General features: G+C 46.3%; 1 protein-coding gene across 1 annotated transcript in view; it reads left to right on the top strand.

The window, feature by feature from the left end:
* The first annotated feature begins 14,500 nt into the window (after nucleotides 1-14,500).
* Nucleotides 14,501-19,741, top strand: part of Syk (spleen associated tyrosine kinase) — a 76,045-nt gene continuing 70,804 nt past the window's right edge. Inside the window, exon 1 of the mRNA XM_059262940.1 lies at nucleotides 14,501-14,565. The gene's annotated coding sequence lies outside the window, so the exon portion shown is untranslated. The remainder of the gene's footprint in view (nucleotides 14,566-19,741) is intronic.

Here is a 19,741-nt window from a genome sequence, read left to right as displayed (position 1 = left end):
TCTCGTCTTTCTGAGGATTGCTAATTCAGTAACCTTCTCACTCACTCACATAGAAAATGTGTTTCCTTCAGACAGCTCCCTGTCCACTCTCCCTTCTCATGCTCATGGATCTTTGCAGCATTAACTCTACCTGAAAAACCACTGTGAGTTGCCCATCTGCCCATGAGGTGGCCAGCATCAGAAGGACAGAGACCTTCTGTGTGGTGACTCCGGAGCTCAGCACACCATGAGATCTGCAGACGCTGCACACATAGAACATGTTGAGTGGCCTAGCAAGTGACCTAGCAAAAGATGCAGGGTCAGCTTCTCACTGCTTGCTAGCATAAAGTATATATGATGTTCTGAAGTTTGGATTTTACAAAACTTTCAGGATAAATTTTTGCAGGTAGGCCTGATTCCCTACAGGGAGTTTCTTCTTTTGATATGTGAAAAAATAAGGTTCTTCAAAAAATTGTTATTGAAATTCTTGCCAGTACACCTCCCTTCAGAAGTGTTTCTTCTTCTTTGATTCTGCTGTTGGTCGTGGTTTGAGCCTTGCCAACTCCCCGCCCTTCCAGGCTTCAGGAGCTGCTTTGTATGCAGCCACACACTCCTTCTTAGTGCACAGGCCAGGTTGATCAGCTCAAGCTCTTCCTGGGATTCCTCATCAGGCTCTCTAGGAAAAGTGCCAAAGGCCATCTGTCCCAAGGAAGACAACCCCATAGGAGGAGTCAGGATTTCCACATCACCCACCGCATCACCCACCACACCTTTGCAGGTTTTGGGTAACCAATTAGATTCGCCATCTGATTTTGCATCTGGTCCGTGGGAACACCTTTCACCAGCCTGGCGACAACTGTTCTTGGAACAGCTTTTCTAACACCCACTTCTCCACACAGAGAATCTGCCTTCCGGGTGGAACGAGGCAATCAGCTCAAAGATCCAGACCCTATGCCCCAAACCTCTCAGTGCTGATAATGGCAAGGCTTTGCACACACACACATACACACACACACACACACATACACCGCCTCCTGCCTTTACCATTCTCTACTTCACCTTCCCGTCTCCTCCTTCCATTGCTTTTACCTGTTCTCTGGGGCCAGTGGAGGCGGCTGCTGGTAGAGTAGACTGAGTCACTCAGTAACCTTGCCATCAGCTCTGGGGAAGTGCCAGGTGGGAACAGCATTGGCATCTCTCTGCTTTCAGTTCTTCACTTTCTTTCTTCAGTTTGGTATTTTGAACTTAAAGTCTCTTCTCTCAAAATTGTCTGCAAAATTGTGTCCCTAAGAGTAACTTAAAGCTTATGGCATCCGATGGTTCGCTCTGCCTTTGCAGCCTTCTGTCCAAGAGAGCATCGCTAGCTGCCGTTTTTAACAAGAAATGGGAGAAAGTCATAAAGCAATAGACAGCATTACCTTCAACCTTATCTATCTCTCTATCTCTCTATCTCTCTATCTCTCTATCTATCTTTCTATCTTTCTATCTATCTATCTATTTAGAGGGTCTCAAGTATCCAGGTCTGGCCTCAAATTCTTTCTAACTGAGCATGAGCTTGAACTTCTGACTCTTCTGCATTAAGATAAAGAAATGAGCCAGGATCATACTGAAGATCAGCTGCACTTGAAATGCTTTTTTTTTTTTTTTACTAAAGATTTAAAAAAAAATGAAAGGAAAAACAAAGCCCAAGGTGTGGCAGCAGCCATCTTTAATCCCAGCACTTGTGAGTCAGAGGCAGGCAGATGGCTGTGAGTTCTAGGCCAGCCTGGGATACATAGTGAGACTCAGAATCTAAATAAATAAATGAAATTAAAAGATTGATTTATATGGGTTTATCTAGAAAAGTTAGTTAGTAGATTGTGACGATGTCTGATACTATTGTAACTTGGCTCAGTAGCTAGGTGACCAGGAAACACCCTGCAACAATGTTGTAGATGACATTCAAGAATAACAGCCCTGTCAGCAACATGAGTACCCCACTGCAGAGACAGCCTTTTCAGACGGCACCTCCAGGGTTGAGGGGTGCATCAGAAAACTGGTTCCCTGGCACAGTTTCTGTGTAGCTCCATGGAAACAGCCATGGAGATGAAATAATAGCATGAAAATAATTTTGATTCTGAATTTCTCTAATGTCCCTGAATCAGTTATTTTCATACCACTCCCTCCCCATCCTGGGCCTCAAGGATCATTTCTGGTTCCTGCATTTGGGCCAAAAAAGGTTACAATCCGGCTGCCTGGCATCCTCAGAACTAGGGTGCGTTTCCCAGTTGCCCAGGTCCCCAGCAACAGGAGACTCTAAGTATGTAGCAACAGTAAGTGTGGTCACAGGGTCCTGGCTGTAGTTTTTTCTTTTCTCTTCTTATTGTTCTGAAATGACAGTGGCAATCTTATTGTGTGTTGTGCTGGTCCGTTGTTACTCTAAAATATGTATGCATGTGCCTGAAAACTTTTCACAGGACTGCGGTGCCATGTGTCCTCACTCTCAGGAACACTAGAACACCCTGAAGTTCAGGGTTCTAGAAACCTGGAGACCTGGGTTCAAATCCTGATGCCAAAGCTTCCTGTCTGTTTGACTCGGGACACAGAACCTCTTCTCTCTAGTTCCTCCACCTGTGAAACAGACATGGTAGCATTTCCCACTTCGCAGACCAGATGAGAGAGAAGCAGGTTATCCGGGTAAAAGAATTAAATAAAGGTGGTTGGAGCTCTCATAAACAGCTACTTAATGTCTCTTCTGAGCAAAATCTGCTAGAGGCTCTACACAGATGAAAAAGGGAAGTGCTCTGACTGTTGTGCTGGGAAAAGGGGAACTGAGCCCTAGAAGGAGGAACTGAGCTCAGCTGACACTCATTGCTGTCAGGGGTCGCCCTTGGACTGTGTCCCTCAGCACAAAAACAAGATGTGAGGTGGTGTTCATCATACGCTTTCAGTGGCCAGAGAGGGAAGTCCATGCCCCTGTAACCCCTCACCCATGCCCCTGTGACCCCTCACCCATGCCCTGTAACCCCTCACCCATGCCCCTGTGACCCCTCACCCACACCCCTGTAACCCCTCACCCATGCCCCTGTGACCCCTCACCCACACCCCTGTAACCCCTCACCCATGCCCCTGTGACCCCTCACCCACACCCCTGTAACCCCTCACCCATGCCCCTGTGACCCCTCACCCACACCCCTGCAACCCCTCACCCATGCCATGTGACCACTCACCCATACCCCTGTGACCCCTCACCCATGCCCTGTGACCCCTCAACCATGCCCTGTGACCCCTCACTCATGCCCCTGTGACCCCTCACTCATGCCCCTGTGACCCCTCACTCATGCCCCTGTGACCCCTCACCCATGCCCCTGTGACCCCTCACCCATGCCCTGTAACCCCTCACCCACGCCCCTGTAACCCCTCACCTACACCCCTGTAACCCCTTACCCATGCCCCTGTGACCCTTCACCCACACCCCTGTGACCCCTCACCCATGTCCCTGTGACCCCTCACCCATGCCCCTGTGACCCCTCACCCACACCCCTGTAACCCTTCACCCATGCCCCTCTGACCTCTCACCCATGCCCTGTAACCCCTCACCCATGGCCTTGTGACCCCTCACCCATGCCCCTGTGACCCCTCACCCATGGCCTTGTGACCCCTCACTCATGCCCCTGTGACCCCTCACCCACGCCCCTGTAACCCTTCACCCATGCCCTGTAACCCCTCACCCATGCCCCTGTGACCCCTCACTCATGCCCCTGTGACCCCTCACCCATGCCCCTGTGACACCTCACCCATGCCCTGTAACCCCTCACCCACGCTCCTGTGACCCCTTACCCATGCCCCTGTGACCCCTCACCCATGCCCCTGTGACCCCTCACCCACGCCCCTGTAACCCTTCACCCATGCCCTGTAACCCCTCACCCATGCCCCTGTGACCCCTCACTCATGCCCCTGTGACCCCTCACCCATGCCCCTGTGACCCCTCACCCATGCCCTGTAACCCCTCACCCATGCCCCTGTGACCCCTCACCCATGCCCCTGTGACTCCTCACCCATGCCCCTGTGACCCCTCACCCATGCCTTGTAACCCCTCACCCATGCCCCTGTAACCCCTCACCCACGCTCCTGTGACCCCTTACCCATGCCCCTGTGACCCCTCACCCATGCCCCTGTGACCCCTCACCCACGCCCCTGTAACCCTTCACCCATGCCCTGTAACCCCTCACCCATGCCCCTGTGACCCCTCACTCATGCCCCTGTGACCCCTCACCCATGCCCCTGTGACCCCTCACCCATGCCCTGTAACCCCTCACCCATGCCCCTGTGACCCCTCACCCATGCCCCTGTGACTCCTCACCCATGCTCTGTGACCCCTCACCTATGCCCTTGTGGGTTACCTCTCACCCATGTCTCTGTAATTCCTCTCCATACTCCTACAGGTTACCATCCCGTGTCCATTGTGTTAGTTAGGGTTTTGTTTCTGTGAAGAGACACCATGACCATGGCAACTCTTATGAAACAAAATATTTAATTGGGTTGGTTTACAGTTCAGAAGGTCAGTCCATTATCATCATGATGGGAAGCATGGCAGCACACAGGCAGACACGATGCTGGAGAGGTATTTAAGAGTTCTGCATCTGGATCAGCAGGCAGCAGGTAGAGAGAGGGACACTGGGCCCAGCTTGAACTTCTAAAACGTCAAAGCCCATCCCCACTGACACACTTCCTCCAACAAGGCCACACCGACTCCAAGGCCACACCTCCAATAACACCATTCCCTAAGAGTCTGTGGGGGGCATTTTCATTCAAACCACCACACTCAAGCTCCTGTGAGTTACCTTATCCATGCTCCTGTAGGTAACCCCTCATGCATGATCCTGTGAATAAGCCCAGTAAACTCATTGGCTCACAAAACAAAACAAAATGTAGAGCATATCCTTTGTTCCGGAGAGAACAAGAATCCAAGCACACTGGAGCCACTAAACACAAACTGTAATTGTGGAGCTTCTGGGTGCAATTAACTGTTGTCCTGTTCCTGTGTAAACCTGGACTAGACAATGCCATGCAAAGATGAGCCATACAGCTCATGCTAGTGACTTGTCTACACTTGGAAGGGCAAGACACAGCAAATGCACGCAGGACAAGTGGATAGATGAGAAAATAACATTTTACAGACATTTAATCGTGACTTTGGACAAAGACCCATGTGTCCATCTTCACTTCACCCGAATCGTGGAATTGGCCAAGGCCTAGGAGTACCTGCTCATTACTGCTGTCTTGTCTATTCTTGGGTGGTTTTAGAAGACATCACTCCTAGTCCTAGTACCTTGAAACATCCACTTTGATTTTAAAAATACATTTATTTGTGTGTGTGTGTGTGTGTGTGTGTGTGTGTGTGTGTGTGTGTACAGGTCCACATGAGTGCAGGGTAGGCATGGTACCGCATGGGAGTAGAGGTCAGAGGACAGCTTTGGGAAGTTGGTCTTCTCCTCCCATCATGTGGAACCCAGGGGTCAAAATCAGTCCTCAGACCTGGCTGCCATTGAGCCATCCATCTGGCCCCATACAAACATGTTGCAATACTGTGATGGCTTAAGTCGTGATTTAAATTTGAATTACTGTGTTTAAGAGATCTATAAAACAAAAATGTTTTTAACCTGTAGCCCCACTTGCCCAAAGACAGATAACTTCCTGGCTGTTCATGTAAGATAAAAATCCACGTTTTCACTTTTGTAAACAAAGTTGGTTGCCCCAACTGCATAGGATGTGCTTGATCACACATAGGAGAGAGGTACATAGGCAGGAAGTACGTCAGGATGTGTGCTTGCCCCCAGTTGGATGAAGGCTGGAAGTATGTTAGGATGTATACTTGCCCCTGATTGGATGAAGGCTGGAAGTACATAGCCTTGTGGGTTTGCCTTTATAAGCACCTGACTAACTAATTTGTGGCCATTCTCTGGGAATCCCAGGTATGGACCTGGTCAGTATCCATCATCCTGGCCAGTATTTAATGAAGCTTGCTTCAAATTTGACTCAAAAATTGTGGTAGGTCTTATTCTCACCCAGTGGGATTAACAATATCTTATAATGTGTGTGATTTATAAAATAAATATCCATGTTCCCATTCCCCAGAAATAATAGTCACCAACACCAAGAAAATCTGATTTTAATGTCCTTATGTCAGGGTTGGAGAAATAACTTCCTAGGTAAAATGCTCATAGTCAAATCATAAGGACCTTAGTTCAGATCACCAGAACCAAGAACAAGGTGGAGAACAGACGAAGAAGACGTTCAGTGTTGACCACTGGCCTTCACGCACCACACACGTATGCACACACACACACACACACACACGAGAGAGAGAGAGAGAGAGAGAGAGAGAGAGAGAGAGAGAGAGACAGAGACAGAGACAGAGACAGAGACAGAGACAGAGACAGAGAGACAGATAGAGACAGAGAGATAGAGACAGAGAGAGACAGACAGAGACAGAGAGACAGAGACAGAGAGAGAGGAGAGATGGAAAGAGAGGAGGGAGAAAGCAAGTAAAATGTGCAATGAGACCCTATAGTAAAAACAGATGACATTAAGTTCTGGATAAGAGTGGCAAAATAGTCACAGAATATCATTAAAAACACCCTCCCCTTTCTAGTTATCCACCCTATGGGAAAAAAAGGGAGAATGGAGAAAACAAAAAAAGAGAGAAACATTAAATGAGTTGTATCTTGAAGTCAGCAGTTCCCATGAAAAACAGAAGTACGAGAGGGACATGAGGACATGATGAGGTCAGATGGCTCCCCACCCTCATCTGTGAGTCCCAGCCTTTTCATCTCACTCAAAGTGTGAGAACAGCTAAGAGGTTGTGACTTGTCCCTGCCCTTATCGTTTCTGACTGCAGGACAGTGAAATGGCAGCCGGTCAGATGTATGTAAAGGAGAGTGCCAGTAATCACTTATGCTCTGGCTTGGGTGTCATTTGTATGCATTTCAAAGGTTCATGGGCTAGAAGCTCAGTCCTCAATGGCACTGAGTTGGTGCAGCCTTGTAGATGTGGATGTAGTTAGGTCATTGGAAAGCTGCCATCAGAGGGGATTAGTATAGGTTTCCTAGGACTCAGGTTAGTTCTTACGAGAGTGGAATATCATGGAAAGGGCAAGTCTGGCTTCAGACCTTTCTCTGGGCTCCTGTCTCTGCCTCTCTTGTGTATACACTGCCACAGTTGTGATTCCATGAGGCCCTTGTCCAAGGCTGGACCAGTGGAAATCCAGTCTCCAAAAATATGAGCAAATACAATTCTTTTCATGGGGCAGGGTGGTGCACCCCTATAATCTCAGCACTTGGGCTAAGGCAGAGGGCCAATGATTTGAGGTCAGGTTATCTCAAAACAAACAAACAACTGAATCATTTATAAAATAAATTTCTCAACCTTAGCCATTTGGTTACGTTGGCAGAAAACAGAATAAAATAGTAAATTGTGAGAAATTAGACAGAGACAGAAAATGGTTATTTTCAGATTCCTTCAAAGCCACATTCGATACTCCGAACTCAGAACAAGGGACTCATTCAGTCCCACCCTTGCCATCACTCATTCCCACACAGATGGCAGCACAGGACCACCTGAAACTTGAGAAGACTGTCAGGTTTGGTAGTGGGGGGCAATGGTTGGAACAAAGAAGGAAATCAGAAATGGGAATACTGTGCAGGAGTGTCAGGGCTGTGGGGTGGTGGCCCAGGAGTCGGGATCTTTTCTAGAGGTGGACAAGGAAAGAAGTGGACACCCAGAGACAAAGGAAGTAAAGACCCAGAAGAGGTGACAACAGGCGTTTACCGAAGCAGAAAGTACCCGATCAGGAAGTGTGGGGTCCCCAGAACTGGCAGACCAGCAAACTGGTGGTCTAGTCTGGTCCTTTACAGGGCCCTGGGTTCTCCCCTCTTTGGTTCCCTCTTTTCTTTCTCTCTTCCCTCCTCTCCTCTCCCATTATATCACCTCCTCCTTCGGACTGTCCTTGGCCCGGAAAGATAACCACAGTGAGTAAGGAGACATCCAAGCTGCAAAGGAGGGTGTCATCGCTCTTCACAGTCTAGCTGATGTGTGGGAATGTTATCTCTTCCCCTCCAGTCTCTTCCCCAACTGCCTACTTATTCCCTGCGAACTCTTCACAGAATCACTGGGGAAAAGACCCTGAAGTTGACGGAGTCCTTTAACTGCAGAGCTAAGAATAAATAGCCAAGGGACTGTCCTGAAAAAAGAGAGCTTGGTGATCTAAAACTCATACAAGATGCACCACTGGGGCAGGGAGACAGGGAACAGCGGTGTGAGAGAGGTACTGATCTCAAGTCTCACAGAGGAATAACTCTCTAAAATCCAAGCAGACTGCCTAGCAAAAGGGTTAAAGTCACTTCTTCTAAGTGTAGTGAGATAATTTAAAAACAACAACAACACTTATTTATGACAGTCATTTCTGTAAAATCAGCTCTCCTTAGAAGTTTATTCTGTCAAGTCCAACTGTCATATTTTATATGGACATAGGGACAGATAGGGAAGATATTCTAGTTAAAGCGAGGCTGTTGTTCCGTGTCTACACTGGGAGAGAAGTCTGCGCTCATTGTCTCTACAACTTTCCTCATGGCTATGAACACACACCTGACAGGAGCAGCTGAAGGGAGGAGGGGTTCCTTCTGGCTCACAGTTTGAGAAGATACAGACCAATGTGAGGGGAGGTGTGACAGGAGGAAGGCCCCGTGGTGGCCATCGTGACAGGCGTGGTTAGCAGCTGGCTCGTATCTCCACGGACCAGGAAGCAGAGAGAAGACAATACGCTGTCTCCACTCTAAATCTTCCAGTGGGCCCTACACACACACACACACACACACACATACACACACACACACACACACACACACACACACACACACACACACGGACCTACTTCATCCAGTGAGGTTCTACCTCCTAACTTCCTAAACAAGGCACGGGCTGGAGACCAAGTATTCAAACACAAGCTTGTGAGAACAAACTACAGTACTCACCTTGGGTAAATGTCTTGAGTTTTTCTCTGTACTTTTGTTTACTTCCAGCATTCTAGCAAAATCAAAGGTAATTTTTTTGAGTGGTTCTAGGGGCTCAGCAAAACTTACATACAGGCAAATAAAATCTGTCCCCAAAGAGATCTCACCATCTTGCTCTCACCGGCAGTGACAGAGCTCTGGTTGCTCCACACTCTGGCCAGCATTTGGTGGTGTCAGCATCTGCATTTTCGACAGTCTGATAGCCGCGCAGTGGAAGCTCATGACTGTGTTACTCTGAATCTGTGTAGACAAGTAATGGGAGCATCTTCCCATTCTCTCTCCTCCATCTCTACCTCTTCCTTGGTGAGATGACCCTTTGAAATCAGAGTTCTCGCTCACTGTCGTGTCTTCGGCTCTTGGTAGATTTTGGACAGCAGTGTTGTCTGCTGTTGTCTTTGGGGCCTTGTTCCTGGTTTGTTTCTCCTCTCAGTCTCTTGACGCTATCTTTCAACAAGTTAACTATTTAAAAAAAAAACATGTATTTTGATTTAAAAAAAAGCTCTAGTCAGTCAATGGAACAAGACTAGGAATAGACTTGGTGTGTGGTGAGTCCTAGAGTTTGTGTATGAAGAAATTGGGCATCTTTCAGCTTAGGGCAGAAGGATTGTTTATTGCAACTGGTATCATTGTGTAAAAGCACTTGGCACTTGCACCACATGCCTGAAGTCCTGAGATACATCCCCCTAAACCATAAAGTTGGAAGGAGAGAGATAAATACACTATGTGCACACATGCCCATGATCACATCACACACACACACACACACACACACACACACACACACACACACGAGAGAGAAAGAGAGAGAGAGAGACAGAGAGAGAGACAGAGACAGAGACAGACAGAGACAGAGACAGAGACAGACCAGAGACAGAGACGGACAGACAGGTAGACAGACAGAGTGAGAGAGAGTAGAAAACAGTTTTAATTTTTTCTTCATTTTGAAGACAACTATCAGTTTTACATATCATATCATACACCAAGTTAAATTAAATCTCAGGGAAGAAAGATCCAAGTATAAACAGAATGATTAGAAGAAAATGTAAGACTAAGTGTGCAAGGCATTTTTATTACTTTACTTTTATGGGAAGGTTAAATTATTTTTAGACTTTTTAAATGTGTATGGGAATTTTGCCTGCATGCAGTACCCATAGAAGCCTCTGGAATTGAAACTAAAGACAGTTGTGAGCCATCATGTGAGTGCTGGGAACTGGAACCCTGGTCCTCTGCCACGAGCAGAAAGCATTCTTAACTTCGAACTGTCTCTCCAGCACCTAAAAGATTACATTTTCTCTGTGAAGTTTTATTTAAATTTTTTGCAGGCTTGTTGAAGTTTAATTGACAAAAATGATGTATATTTTCAATGTGCAATGTGGTGCTTCTGAAGTCATTACCGTAATCGAGCTAATTAACATCTGTCACCACAGTTGGAAAGAGGGAAACATGAATTTATAAGGCCTAGAGAATTCAAGGTGGTGGTGGAGCGCACCTTTAATCCCAGCACTCAGAGGCAGAGGCAGGTGGATCTCTGTGAGTTCGAGGCCAGCCTGGGCTACAGAGTGAGTTCCAGGATAGCCAGGGCAACACAGAGAAACCCTGTCTCGAAAAAGAAAAAATAAATGAATAAATCACTCTCAGAGACACTGTACCCATAAATTAAAGGAAATTATACTCAGATTTACAGTCCACATTTTTATCACCTGCTGAACATGTAACTTTAAAATGTTCAAGGACTAGTTACAACCTAGGTTTCTGCCAGAGACAAAAGCACTTTCTTATTAAATGAAAATGCCTTCTTCCTGGCTTCACCCAATTCCCACAAATAATTCAGGGCTGATGAGTGGCTCACAGTCAAATGTCACTGAGAGCACAAGGAAGTGAGGCACCATGAGCAAGAAACAGCAGAAATACAGACAAAATAACCAGATATGGAAAGACTTCATGAGTCAGAATTAGCATTGAAAACAGCTATACTGCACATGCTATTTTTAAAGTCTTATTAAAGAGCCTCTAGTCAAGAAACAGATTTTTTTTAAAGTTGCTATGCTGGGAAGTCCCAGGTGCAGAGATTAGCAGAGGGCTTTTGGGGCTAGCATTCTGTCACAACAAGGATGCAGGTGTGTGAGGGGAAGCCTACAGGGCAGTCTTCAGAAGAACACAACATGTAAAGAGAAGAAACACTGGGGAACATGTTGACTGGTAAGAATTTCATTTTTCTAGGTATTTGTGTGATTAACTTCAGTGGCAATTAACACTGAAGATGACTCAGAGGTAGGGAGGACCATGATGTCACCTTGTCTCCACTCAGTGAAACTCTAGGGAGACACAGCCAGTTGAAAAAAGTTGGGTTTATTCAGCACACACAGAGATCCAATTCCCATGTCCCATTTTCTTACTGCTGTGTAGCAGTTTCCTCTGAGTTAAAACATTCCATCTTGGAGGGAAGTTAATCAAGACTCAGGATGTCCTAAAGGGAAGCTCACGAAGACTCAGGAAGTAAAATCAGAAGCCTCAGGAAGTTCCTCAAACTGACCAGATACACTAGGCCCCTTCCCCTCTCACAAGGTTATATAAGTGACTGTTGAGAGACACCTGCAGACCAGACAAGCTGCCTAGAAGAGAGACTGCAGAGTTCTCGCTTGCTGGGCTCGGCTCTCCATTACACAGCTGCCTTTGAGTCATTCCTGTAAGTAGCACCTAACCCCTACTCCTAAAAGTAACCCCAATAAACAACTGGTTCGCCAAACTGGACTTTGATGGTTTGACTATTTTGGTCTGTTATTGAGTCCCTATCTGGGGTGAGTAGATGTTTGTCCATCTGTCCCTAGAGAACTGTCATTAAAAATCCACACCCTTGAAAACCCCTATGGACTCTGCAGCCTCCTTTAAGATAACAATGGCTATTTTTCTGGTTCACTGAAATAAAATTAAGTCTAATGATTGACAAATAATTAACCATAATAAATTATGAAGAACAATAAAAATCCTCCACTCAGGTTAAAATATGTAAAGGCAAAAAATGAGTAGAAACGGAAGGCCAGGAACATTTTAAGGGGTAACAGCAGAGGGGCTCCCGGTGAGTGTAAACAGCCCGCACCCCTTCATTTTCTTCGGTGGTGATCACAATCTGATATGTTGCCTGGATGACTCTGCTTGGGCTTAGGGCACAGCTTTTAACATAGGCGCTTAAATAATCAGGGCCGCCAAGAGACTCTCGGAGCTGTTTGTGGGAAACTTTAAAGAGCAGCGTCCTATGGAAAGACTCAAATGGGCATGGAGAGATGAGTAAAGTGCTTGCCATACTAGCACTCGGACCTGAATGTGATGCCCAGCACCCATGTGAAAACCAGGGTGAGAGGGTGCAGGTGAGGAGGCAGAGACGGGCGAAGACATAGGCTTGCTGCCCATGTAGTAAAATACATAATACAACTAGTGTAGCAAAATAGAGGAACTCCAGGTTCAGTGAAAAACCCTGTCTCAAGAAGTCAGGTGGAGAGGGATCAAGGAATAAATCTGGTGTCAACCTCTGGCCTCAACATATTTTTGTGTGCATACATGTACACATCTACACACACACACACACACACACACTTGCACATAAGAACACATGCACATACATGGACACTAATCAGTTAAAAACAAGTTAAAAATTAAACTAAAAAACAAAACAAAGGTCACACAGATTTTACAGAAACAATGAACTTGTTTGGTAGTCTGAACCGGGAATATTCACACCAGAACACTAGAAGTATAGTCATGGGGAATGGGGGGGGGGGCTTTTAATGGCACAATGAGTGTGTCAGGCCCCAGTGCTATGTACAATCTTCCCTTGTTTGCAAAGAGCACTAATAAGGGCAGTGTCCGTTCAAAGTAACATAGGAACTAGCTGGACCCATGTTCTTGCAGAAAGGTTTTCTGTGTAAGGTTGTGGTGGCCTTTGTACAAGGTTGCTTTTGACACTGCTTTGTGATAATCCTTGCATTATTCCCATGTGCTTAGGTACTGTCTTTTACCGTCTTCCCATTGTGTTTACTGTTTACCTGCTCTCTACCCCAGTTTTCACATGGGTACTGGGAATCAAACTCAGGTCATTCTGATTTCATTTCATGGCAAGTACGTTACCTCTTAGCCACCTCTCCATCCCTGTTTCCGTGTTTTGACAGGACACCGATCTTTAAAATTCACCACAAACAGCATCTAGAATCTCATTGTGTTTATTTATCTATTGACTATATCTAAATACTCATAGTATTTATTTATTATTGGTTAGAGTTTGACAGTGACCGTTTCGATTCTGACAATGGTAACAGACTAATAGAAAACAAATCCAAAAACAGGTCAAGAACTGCAGGACAGGATTCAAGAAACAGACTGTGGGCAACAGGTAACGCCCTCAGAAACAACTTTTTTGGAGGCAAAAGCCTCTGGGGCCACCTTTCCCATCACTCATGTTCCCTGGCCATGGTGGTGGCAGGAGCATCTTGGTCTATTGACCTTAAACACACCGCATAGTAAGCAGTCTCAGCCTTGGGCTTGACAAGTCGGGCTGTGGTGGAGGGAGAAGGGGTCTGGGGGAGCTTGAGGTCCCTGGGACTTCCAGATCTGGAGAATGGGTATGTCCGGCCAGCGGACTAAGGGCTAGTTATATAGAGGTGCTGCCTTGCTCCAGCCAGTTTGTGATGTTGCCCCACCCAGGTTCAGCGGTGCTGACCAACTCCGTTTGTGATGCTGCTGCTCTACTCAGCTCAGGTTCAGGGTGATAATCAGTTGAGCCTTGGCTTGGGGATCTGGGACTCAGGTTCAGGTACCGGTGCTACTTGCCTAGGTTCAAGGTACTGCTCGGTTTAGGGTTCTGTCCCGTCCAGATTCGGGGTCTTAATTATCTCAGGCTCAGTTCAACGTGCTGTCCCGTTCTAGCTCGGGTTCGAGGTGTTACTACACTGGATCTTGGGGTACTTCCTAGGCCGGAATCCGTTCCGGGAGCTGCCCAACTATGCTGGATTCTGGGCGGGGTGCTCCGGTTCGGGGCCGCGGAAGAAGCGCGGGCGCTGCCTGGACGCTATGAGGAAGTTCCCCGGAGGAGGAAGCGGCGAGCCGGGCGGCGGGGAGAACCGGGGGCCCGTGAGAACCAAACAGGAGGAAAAGGCCGCGGAGAAACAGGAGTGGGGAGGAGGAGAAGGGGTTGGAGGACTTGGCCACCTGCCCAGGTAGGCGCCACTCCGCTCCGCCGCGCCTTAGCGCAGGGCCTCGGCCTCCCCTAGGCGACAGACCTTGGCTACTCCAGGCTGGACCGCGGCTTCGCACCAGCGCCTGCTGCAGAGCGCGGACCCGCCTGGCCCCCACGCGCGGGACCGGACACCGGCGAGCACAAGCGCGCGCCCGGGGCGCAGGGAGCGCGGCTGGCAGCGGGGCCGAGCCGGGAGCTCCGCCCCTCGGTGCGCACCTCATCTGGACCTTCGGTGACCCCCCCCCCCCCCCGCACTGCCACTGTGCGCGCCCCCGAAGCGATGCAGAGTCCCAGAGCCTCTGAAATGCGGTAGGTGAGGGAAAGATCAGTCTCACCAAACTCTGAACCCCTGCCCAGACCAGCAGGCTCGCTCTGCCCGGCGGACTTCCTTTGTGAAGTCGCCTCTCCAAATCCTTGAAGTTTGTTTAGGCATTAAGGTTACATTTGACTATATATCACTAAGGCTCTCAAAACTTAACCTCACCTAAAAGCCATTGAAAAGAGACTCACTTCCCTGAAAGTCTATGGAGTAGAAGGAATTGGGAAGGTCGGTCAGCTTCCCGTTTTCTTGGGAACGACTTTTTGGGTTTTGCCTGGCTGACCAAAATTGTGTTCAAAGTTAAGCAAAATTCTCGATTGGGGGTAATTTTTTTTCCCCTTGGCGTCTTCTCTCTCTCTCTCTCTCTCTCTCTCTCTCTCTCTCTCTCTCTCTCTCTCTCTCTCCATTTTAGCATGTGATATAAAAAGAGATGGACGGGTGGACGCCTCTGAATTTTAACGTTAAAAATATACCATGAGAGTGATGTGGGGCATTCCTGGAATACTGGGATCAGGCTTTTGCTTTATTCATGACAAACCCTCAGTCTTTACACAGAGAGTTTAAATCGAATGTCATTAAACACAATAATGTGTTCTCTCTCTCTGGGATGGCAGTTCAAATACTGTTGGATATATTTATATTTGAGTAAAAAATATTTAAATACTTACAAGATATCAGGTGTTTTAAATGATAATTTTTGTCACTTGAAACTATTTCACCAAGTCATTTTGTTCTATCCAAATCAATAATTTTGTTTTAATAGATTCAGGGAAATTTTGCAGTAAAACAAAAATTTATTTGTATTCTGTATTTGAAATGCTTAAATATGCCAGATATAATTTTAAAAAGTCTTAAAAAACGAATTTTTTTATGTTTTAACTTAGGATAAAGAATGGGAAATAATTTGGGGGAATATATTTCATCCCTGAAAGATGAAATTGATAGAAAATATTATTTTATTGCTAGGTTGGCATGAAATGGTTCTTTGGTCCTTTTAAGGCCATATTTAATATTCAACACGTAGGTACGATCTCTCTGGTTTGATTTTGATTTTTAAGCAAAGAACTCTTAGTAGAACTTACCCAGCAAACTGTCCCTCATGGTTCAATGTGTGTTTGGGATTTAGGAGTTTTCAAAATTTAAGGTTTACATTTAGAGTTCAGAAGGGTATTCGTATACAGGAACGCTGTTGCTTGTGATCACTCTGGCACTGTTGGGCAGTGTGTTGTTATCCCAGGCACCACCATTTCTTCACGCTCCGTAGTGTCTGTATTCCGAGGGGAATAGATACCAACTATAAATAGCTTGTCTCAGTTTAGACCAGGTGGTGTCATTCAGTGAGGTTCCTTAAAACTTAGAGCGAGAAAAGAAAAACAAGCCCTGTTTTTCACAGCCGGGGCTCAAGGACTGGGTCTGTTTTGGACTCCTTTAACTATAGTGTGCTTTTGAAAGTCAAGTGCATTTACTGCGGCACAGCTCACCCCTTCTAGTAGCTAGTGGGCAGTTCCCCATTGTCGGGGCGCGGGAAATACAGAGGGCCCACCAAATGTCCATGCGTTTTAGTTAAATTCCATGACATCCAAGTAACAGCAGGAGGTTTCATCCTTTAGAAATAAAGTTTCAAAGAGACATATTCCCATCATTCCTGTGACTTCGGGAGAGAACAAAAGTCCCTCCAGGAAGGGGCGTGGTCATTCCTTACAGGTGCAGTCCTGGGAAGACAGGCTTCCGGTTCCCACCAAGGCGGTTGAGCCTTTGTTACTGTTTCTGTTCTCTTTGCCCAAGCCAATGTGCAACCTCTCAGCTTTCGCTGTATGGACCTGTTTCCAACTACCCCAGCTGGCCTCTTCTACCCTCGTTTGCAGCTTTTAGCCGTTTTCTCTGTTTCTGGATTGGTGTTGTGACAACTGAGTGGTGCTTTATGTCAGAACACAAAGTCTTGACAGAGATGTAGTTTAATTGCTTACCTTAGTTGGCTTGGTATCAACATAATCTTCAACCTTGCATTTGAACCCTAAGCAAAAGAGGTTTTCCTATGGGAATGCTGCATAAAGGCTAAAATAGTAACTAGGCTGACTGGATTTTATGAAGATTCATGAATTTTGATATATTTTCAGGGCTATTTTTCATTTGATTATAACTTTGACAAAAATGTTGGCTTAGATCATTTTGAGGGTTTTTTGTTTTGGTTTGGTTTTAACTTTTTGGGTTTTTTTTGTTTTTGTTTTGTTTTGTTTTGTTTTTACTCTTTTAAGAATCAATTATGGGAGAAAGAGAGGGGGTTCATCAGCTAAGAACACTTGACTGCTTTTGCAGAGGACTGGGGTTCTTTTCCCGGCACCTAGTCTGAGGCTCACAACCATGTGTAACTCCATTACCTGGAGGCTCCAATTCCCTCTTCTGGCTTCCACAGGCACTGCATGATTATGCACAAATGTACACTCACACATACACCTGCACATAAAATGAAATAAACCTTTAGAAAAGAAACAATTATGTAGGCAGGTGTGGGGACACTTCTGTAATCATAACACTTGGAAGTCAAAGGCAGGAGGATCAAGAGTTCGAGGTCATCCTTCGCTATACAGCAAGACTCAGACTAGCCTAAACTAAAGGAGACACAGTTTAAAAAGAAAAGAAAAGGAAAAGAAAGAAAATGGTGTACTGGGGAGCAGGAAGTAGCTAGGGATGCAATTCAGTCAATACTTGCCTAGCATGAAGAAGTTCCCAACACCAAATCAATCATATGTGGTAGCACATACTCATAATCCCAGCACTTGGGAAGTAGAGATCAAAAGTCCAAGGACATCCTCGGGTATTTACCCAGTTTGAGTCCAGCCTGGGCTACATGAGAGCCTCCCTGTCTCAAAAATAAAAAGTAAAAATAGAACTATATAACTTTTTGTCTGTATCTTTTAAAACTCATTGACTGAATTTAAATATCAAATATAATCAAATATGGTTAAAGCCAAAGCTATGCAGAGAAAGCATATTTCATTAAAGCATTTGTGATCAGGTTAGTAGATCCAAAGTGGTCCTCTCTTTGTCCTTCATTTCATGGGAACTTGGGGTGGGAAGAAGACGTGCGGGCATTGGGAATATTGTAGTGGCTGGTTGGGGTGGGGAGAGAACAGCTGTCATGAGGGAAAAACAAAGGAACCCCTTGCTTCCCCACACAGAGTCCTGACTCTGGAAGCTGTGGTGTGTCCCGCACTCCTAGGACAGCCTTCAGGCTTGGGTGGCAACACAGGTGTGGGGAGCGTTAAGCCTGCTGGAGTAGACCAGCTAGGAGAGGGAGAGCAGACGCCCGCCCGTGTGGCAGACCTGGTGCTGTGGGTGGAGAGAGAAGGGCTTAGGACAGTTAGGGAAATCCAGGATTTCAGTACTGGTGAACTTACGTGGATTCAGCACGTCTATAAAGATATTGAAATACCCACCACGGAACGCACGACTGCCTTTGTCTGTAGGCTTAACTGCACTGATGGACCTTTGCTCTAGCTAGATCAACCTCATATGTCATTCACTTGACAGTTCCTGTGGTGTTGCCATGGAAATGTCTTAATGTGACCTGGGTTAATTCTGTCTTTTTACTTCATTTTAATTTAACTGAAAATTTTCCTCCTTCAGCCGTAGCGTCCTGTCTTTCTGCCCCGTAGTCCTGCTTCCAGGAATCAAGCTTTTCATTCTGGAAACTGCTCATTTCCTCTTGCAGGGCACACTGGCTAGTTTATTGCATGATTCCATTTCAGACAGTGTATCTGAGGATGAGAAGTGGGTAGACTCCAATGATAATCGTTCTGTGATTTGGGTTTGACTGTTTTCAGCATTTGCTTACTGATGTTGTCTACTACCATTCATGAGTCCACACTTGGCCATGATATCTCCACTCTGAGGACCCAGCCAGAGTCCACTGTCCTCCCCGCTGTCCTCCCCTCCCCCGTGTTCCCTGCCCAGTGCTCCTCTGTAGCCATCAGGGTTGGCAGCCTTGCCAGCTATGAGCACTAGGACCCCTTGGGTATTCTATGATTTGAATAGTTTGCCTAGGGCCCCTGAAGGTCTGTGTGCTTGGGTTTAAGTGCTCAGAGTGGGCTTTGAAAGGCAGTTGTACCCTTAAAAAGTGGGTCCTAGCCAGGGTGGGGGGGTGGGCTATGGGGGTATTGTCCTCAGAGGAGATTTGCATACTTCCTCAGGGACCCCAAGTGAACATCAAGCCTGGCTACTGATTGTCTTTGGCTCCTGTCTCTACATTTGCTCTCTTCCTCACTCATGACCCCTGCCAAGGTTCCTTCTGCTGTGTTATTCAGTGGCTCAGAGTGCTGTACCAGCAACAAAACAGATGGAATCATCCTGTCTTGGAAGTCCAAAACTGTGAGCTCAGTAAACTTCTACCAAGTGCTGAGCTTCAGGTATTTTGTTTTAGCACCAAAAGTTAGGTGAGTCCGTTGTGCAGTGCCCTGCCATTCCCTGTCTTGGTCTTCCTTTACCCCCTCTGCTCTTCCTAGGGCAGAACTTGATTTTGACATTTTCTTAGTTGGCATGGAACTTAATAGAATTTTTTTCTCAACTTTATGACATAAAACTGAAACCTCTTTTGCACAAGTTTCCACATAGTCAAAAATACACCAAGTTATCTCTCAGTTCCATTTTCTTCTTCTTCTTTTTAACCCCCTGGAACTGTCTCCTGTCTTGCTCCAGGTTGACAGAGCTTCTTCACTCTGGCAGAACATACGTTAAGAAGAAGGCCCTTAAGGAGTTTGTTGACTATATTTCTTGGTACCCACTGCACTCAGTTCTGCATTTTGGAGGCCTTTGTATAGATCTTAAAACCATTCATGTCAGTAAGTAGATACATGTATTACCATAATCTGTTGTCATAATTGCTGGGCACATTTCCCATAAGCTTTTTAATCTCTGTGGTTATTTATTTTCTTATTTTCAATAGAATTTCTATGGTTTCTTCCATTTGAACGTATTTTGAATCATGCTATGTGAGCGATCGTTTTCACCTCCAAAGCAGCAGTCAGACATCCACATTCTAAATCGTGTATTCACCCATCACTGATGCTCTATTATCTTTGAGAGAGAGAAGAATGTGCTCTCTCTGGAAAGGCCAGACCTGGCCTTGCCCTCAATTCTTATAACCATGCTAAGGTGACTATCGTGAGC

Source organism: Peromyscus eremicus, chromosome 5 (genome assembly GCF_949786415.1).
Source record: "Peromyscus eremicus chromosome 5, PerEre_H2_v1, whole genome shotgun sequence".
Taxonomy (NCBI): domain Eukaryota; kingdom Metazoa; phylum Chordata; class Mammalia; order Rodentia; family Cricetidae; genus Peromyscus; species Peromyscus eremicus.
This window is presented reverse-complemented; position numbering and strand designations above follow the sequence as displayed.